Source organism: Enhydra lutris, unplaced genomic scaffold, assembly GCF_002288905.1.
Source record: "Enhydra lutris kenyoni isolate GAN:26980312 unplaced genomic scaffold, ASM228890v2 scaffoldscaffold28, whole genome shotgun sequence".
Classification (NCBI taxonomy): Eukaryota; Metazoa; Chordata; class Mammalia; order Carnivora; family Mustelidae; genus Enhydra; species Enhydra lutris.
In genome coordinates, this window is record NW_019154112.1 from 19,722,461 (window position 1) to 19,728,959 (window position 6,499).

Sequence of the window (6,499 nt, forward strand, 5' to 3'; positions counted from 1 at the left end):
CTATATTCCCTATGATATACCTTTTAGCCTCCTGATTTATTCATTCCATACCAAGAAGTCTATTGTCTCCCACTTCCCTTCACTCATTTTACTGACTCCACCAGCACCCTCCCCTCTGGCAACCATCAGTTTGTTCTCTATCTTTATAGATTTGTGTTTGCTTTTTGTTTGTTTACTCATTTTATTTTTTTGATTTCACATATGAGTGAACTCATATGGTATTTGTCTTTCTCTGGCTTATTTTACCTAGTGTAATACTCTCTAGGTATACTATCTAGGTCCATCCATCTTGTTGCAAATGGCAAGAACTCCTTCTTTTTTAATGGCTGAGAAGTACCCCATTGTGTGTGCAGGTGTGTGTGTGCGTCAATTCTTCTGTATCCATTCATCTATCAGTGGACATGGGTTGTTTTCATATTTTGGCTATTAAAAATAATGCTACAATAAACATAGGGTTGCATATATCTTTTCAAATTAGTGTTTTGTATTCTTTGGGTAAATACACACCAGTGGAATTAGTAGATCATATAGTATTTCTTTCTTTTTTTTAGGACACTCCATACTGTTTTCCAAAGTGATTGCACCAATTACATTCCCACCAAGAATATATTACACAAGGGTTCCCTTTTCTCCACATCTTTACCAATACCTATCTCTTGTATTTTTGATTCTAGCCATTCTGGCAAGTGTAAAGTAATATCTCATTGTAGTTTTGATTTGCATTTCCTCAATGATTACTTATGCTGAACATCTTTTCATGTGTCTGTAGGCTATTAGTATATCTTTTTTGGAAAAATGTTTATTCATTTCCTCTGGTGATTTTTAAATTGGATTATTTGGGGTTTTTTGAGTGTTGAGTTGTATAAGTACTTTATGTATTTTGGATATTAACTCCTTATTCAGTATTCTCCTTCTTTGTTTTGTTCATGTTTCCTTTTTCTGTGCAAAGCCTTTTATTTTTCTGTAGTCCCAATAATTTGTTTTTGCTTTTGATTCCTTTGCCTGAAGAGATATATCTAGACAAACGTTGCTAAGGTCATGTTGTAAAAATTACTGCCTATGTTTTCTTCTAGAACGCATATGGTTTGATGTTTCTTATTTATGTCTTTATTCCATCTTAAGCTTCTTTTGTGTGTATGGTATAAGAAAGCAGTCCTGTTTCATTATTTTGTACTTAGTTGGACAGTTTTCCCAGCACCATTTATTAAAGTGACTGTCTTTTCTTCATTGTATATTCTTGCATTTGTCATAGATTAATTGATTTTATGTTTTTGTGGGTTTATTTCTGAGCTCTTTATTCTATTCCATTGATAAATTTGTCTACTTTTGTGCCAGTACCATACCGTATTGATAATTATAACTTTGTAGTATATCTTGAAAACTGGAATTGTGATATCTCCAGCTTTGTCCTTTTTTCTCAAGATTGCTTTGGCTATCTGAAGTCTTTTGTGCTATACAAATTTTAGCAGTATTCTAGTTCTGTGAAAAATGATGTTGGTATTTTGATAGGGATTGCACTAATGGTCTAATGAGTCATTTAAAGACTGACTGGGGCCCCTGGGTGGCTCAGTTGATTAATCATCTCATTCTGGAGCTCATCTCAGGTCTTAATCTTGGGGTTGTAAGTTCAAGCCCACATTGGGCTCCACGCTGGACGCAGAGCCTACTTAAACAAATAAAGACTGATTATTAATCTTCTGCTATTGTGTTGCTAAAGTCCTCTATTATATTTCTCCCTTATGTCTGATAACATTTGCTTTAAGTATTTAGGTATTCCGATCCTGAGTGCATAGGTATTTATAATTGTTATGTCTTCTTGTAGGATTGATGCCTGTATCATTACGTCATGCCTTTGTCTCCAGTTATAGTCTTTGTTTTTTTTTTTTTTTTTTTTTTTTTTAGAGAGAGAGAGAAAGCACACAAGCAGGCAGAGAGGCAGGCAGAGGCAGAGAGAGAGGCAGGCTCCCTGCTGAGCAAGGAGCCCGATACGGGACTCGATCCCAGGACCCTAGGATCATGACCTGAGCCGAAGGCAGCGGCTTAACCCACTGAGCCACCCAGGCGTCCCTATAGTCTTTGTTTTAAAGTCTATTTTGTGATATAAATATTGCTACTCCAGCTGTTTTCTTTTTCAGTTTTCACCAGTATCTTTTTCCATCCCTTCACCTGCAGTCTTTATGAGTCTTTTAAGCCTGAATTGAGTCTCTTATAGGCAGCATATAGACAGGTGCTGGTTTTTTGGTTGTTTGTTTTTTGTTTTTTAATCCATTCTGTCAAGACTCTACTTTCAGGGATCATTTCTATAGGTTGTTAATCCATTCCGTCACCCTATGTCTAAAAGGAGCATTTAGGCGTTTTACATTTAAAGTAGTTATTGGTAGGTATGGCAGGTGTTACTGAACAATATTTTGATTTGGTTAATTGTTTTATGGTTGGTTTTGTAGTTCTCTGTTCCTTTCTTCTTTACTTGCTCTTTTTTCTTGTAACTGATGAATTTCTGTAATGTTATGCTTGGTTTTAATTTCAGTTTTTTGTGTATTTTAGAGTTTCAGTTTGTTGTTAATATGAGGTTCATACATAACATCCTGAGTATATAGCAATCTATATTAATTGATGTTCGCTTAAATCTAAATACATTCTAATAGAACTTTTTTACTCCCCTCCCATGCTTTTTGTATATGTTGTCATATTTTGCGTGTTTTTTCCATAATTTTCTTCTCTATGGCCTTTTCTTTTTCACTTAAACTTCTTCTAACCTTTCTGTTAAAAATTTATTTATACAGTGATAGAAAATGAGAATATCGTAGTGAATACACTGAAGTCACTGCCCTTTATTGCAATACACACAAATTCACAAAACAAAATTCTCCTAGTATAGTGTGGTGTGATTTTCACCAGTGTGATGGTCATTATTATAATTACATACTTGTACATGTGCATTCTTTTTTCTTTTATTTATTTTTAAGATTTTATTTTACTTATTTGAGAGAGAATGGGAGAGAGAGAGAGAACACGAGACAGGGGAGGGTTAGAGGGAGAAGCAGACTCTCCGCTGAGCAGAGATCCTGATGTGGGACTCAATCCCAGGATCTAGGATCATGACCTGAGCCAAAGGCAGTCAGTTAACCGACTGAGCCATCCAGGTGCCCTCATTTTTTCTTTTAAAGAAATGTTAGGCCAGATTAAAATAAACATTGTTTTATGCATTTATATTCAGATGGGCATCCTGAAAATTTTGCTAATTTACTTTCTTACTCTGCCATGCAGAAGAATGTCCAACCAAACACTTCATAATTTTATATGTTGGTATTATGATAGACCATATTATTAAATGCTTTTGCCTTAGCGCAAAGCCTCTAGCATGGCCCCCAGTGATTCCCCTTCTGGTATTCAGGCAGTTGGATAATTCCCTCCCCTTGAATGTGTTCTGATCCCAGTGATCCAGTTCTCCAGCTGATACCTTAATTTCAGCCCTGTGAGCTACCCTGAGCAAGATGACCAAAATAAGTACAATCATATTCCACACCCAAAAGAAGCTATGAAATAATAAATGTTTATTTTAGGGTCCAAATGTTTGGTAATTTGTTATACAATAGTACATAAACAATACACTGGACAAAAACCTCAGAAGCATTTTTTTGAAGTATAATTGATAGATAACATTATATTAGTTTTAGGTATACAGCCTTATGATTTCATATTTGTATATATTGCAAAGCAACCACAACATGTCTAGTTAACATCCTTCACCATATATATTTATAAATTTTCTTGTGATGAGAATTTTTAAGTTCTACGCTCTCAGCAACTTTCAAATATGCAGTACACTCTTATTAACTATAATCACCATGCTATTCATTACTTCTTTGTGATTTATTCTATAACTAGAAGTTTGTACCTTTTGACCCCTTTCACCGATAAGTTTAACCCAGAAAATTATTTTTTAATTATTTTTAGATTTATTTTAAAAGTTTAACACATGCATATTTCTACTTCATGAATTTTTAAAAATTGTTTTAAATTTTAATTCCAGTATAGTTAACATACAGTGTTATATTAAATTCAGGTGTACAACAGAGTGATTCAACAATTCTATACATTACTCAGTGTTCATTGTGATAAATATACTCTTTAATCCCCATCACCTATTTCACCCACCCACCCACTGCCCTTCTTTTCTCTGATAGCCATCAATTTGTTTTCTAGAGTTAAGAGTCTGTTTCTTGGTTTGTCTTCCCTCCTCTTTTTTCTTTACCCATTCATCTATTGGTGGACACTTGGGCTGCTTCCGTAATTTGGCTGTTGTAAATAATGCTGCAATAAACATAGGGGTGCATGCATCCCTTTGAATTAGTGCTTTTGTATTTTGTGGGCAAATACCTAGTAAGGCAATTCCTGGATTGTAGGGTCGCCCTATTTTTAATTTTTGAAGATTTCCATGTTGTTTTCCACACTGGCTGCACTAGTTTTATTCCCACTAATAGTACAAGAGGGTTCCTTTTTATTCACATCCTCATCAGCACTGTGTTTTTGATGTTATCCCTTCTAACAGGTGTGAGGTGATATCTCATTATAGTTTTGATTTGTATTTCCTTGATGATGAGTAATGTTGAGCACTTTATCATGTGTCTGTTGGCTACCTGTGTGTCTTTTCAAAGAAATGTCTGTTCATTTCTTCTGCCCACTTTTAATAGGATTATTTGTTTTCTGGGTGTTGAGTTGTATCAGTTTTTTTTTTTTTTTTTTATATTTTGGGTACTAATCCTTTATCAGATATACCATTTGCAAGTATCACCTCCACTCAGTAGGTTGCATTTTAGTTAATTGTTTCCTTTGATGTGCAGAAGCTTTTTATTTTTGATGTAGCCCTAATGATTTTTCTTTTTGTTTTCCTTAACTTGGGAGACATATCTAGAAATATGTTACTATAGCTGATGTCAGAGAGATTACTGCTTGTGCTCTCTTCTGGCAGTTTTATGGTTTCAGGTCTTATATTTAGGTCTTTAATCCATTTTGAGTTTATTTTTGTGTATGGTCAAAGAAAGTGATTCAGTTTCATTCTTTTGCATGTGGCTGTCCAGTTGTCTTTTGTTACAGTCTTTGCTTTAAAGTCTATTTTGTCCAATATATGAAATTGTTACTTTAGGTTTCTTTTGACATCCATTGCATAATAAATGTATTTCCATCCTCTCACTTTCAGTCTGCAAGTGTCTTTCAGTCTGCAATAAATCTCTTATAGGCAGCATATAGATGGGTCTTGTTTTTTTTTATCGACTGTGTCACCCTATGTTTTGATAGGAACACTTAGTCCATTTACATTCAAGGTAATTATTTATTTGTATTTATTGCCATTTTGTTACTTGTTTTGTGGTTACTTTTGCAGTTTTTTTCCTGATTCTTTCTTCTCTTGCTCTCTTTCATGGTTTGTTGGCCTTCTTTAGTGATATATTTGGATTCCTTTCTCTCTATTCTTTATCTATTTCGGTTTTTAATTTGTGGTTACCATATAACATCTTTTGCATATAGCAGTCTATATTAAGTTGATGATTGCTTACATATGAACCTATTCTTTACTCCTTTCCTCCCACATTTTAGAAATATAGTTTCATATTTTTACATCCATTTGTGAATCCCTTAACTGATTTTTTTTATAGATATACTTATTTTTACAACTTTTATGCTTCCAACTTTTTATGTTCTCACATATGGTCTTTCCTTCCCACTCAGAGAGGGCCCTGTAATATTTCTTATAGGGCTGGTTTAGTGGTCATGAACTTTAATTTTTGTTTACCTGAGAAATTCATCAACTCTCCTTCTATTATGAATGATAAGTCTTGCTGGGTAGAATATTCTTGGCTACAGATTTTTCCCTTTCAGAACTTTAAATATATCATGCCTCTACCTTCTGGCCTGCAAAGTTTCTGCTGAAAAATTCACTGAGAGCCTTAAGGGGGTTCCCTTGTATGTCCCTTGTTTTTCTCTTGGTGCTTAAAATTTTTTTTTCTTTAAACTACTTTTTGCCCTTTTAATTATTGTATATCTTGGTGTGGATCCCCTTGGGTTGATTTTTGTGGAGGGATCTCTGTACCTCCTGGATCTAGATATCTGTTTCTGTTGATTCAGAGAGCTTTCAGCTATTATTTCTTCAAATAAATTTTCTGCCTTTGTATCTCTCTCCTCTTAGGATCCCTCTAATGCAAATGTGATTACTTTTGATGGAGTCACTGCGTTCCCTAAATCTATTCTTATCTTGCATGATATTTTTTCTTTCATTTGCTCAGATTGATTACTTTCCATTACTCTGTTTTCCAGGTGATTAAGTCATTCCTCTGCTTCTTCTAGCCTGTTACCCTTTAGCTTTTTTTGTAAAGCGACTTTAGTGGTGATGAACTTCTTTAACCTTTGTTTGTCTGGGAAACACTTTATCTCTCCTTCAAGTCTGAAGAATAACCTTGTCAAGTACAGTATTCTTTGTTATAGGTTTTTTGTTTTGTTTTGG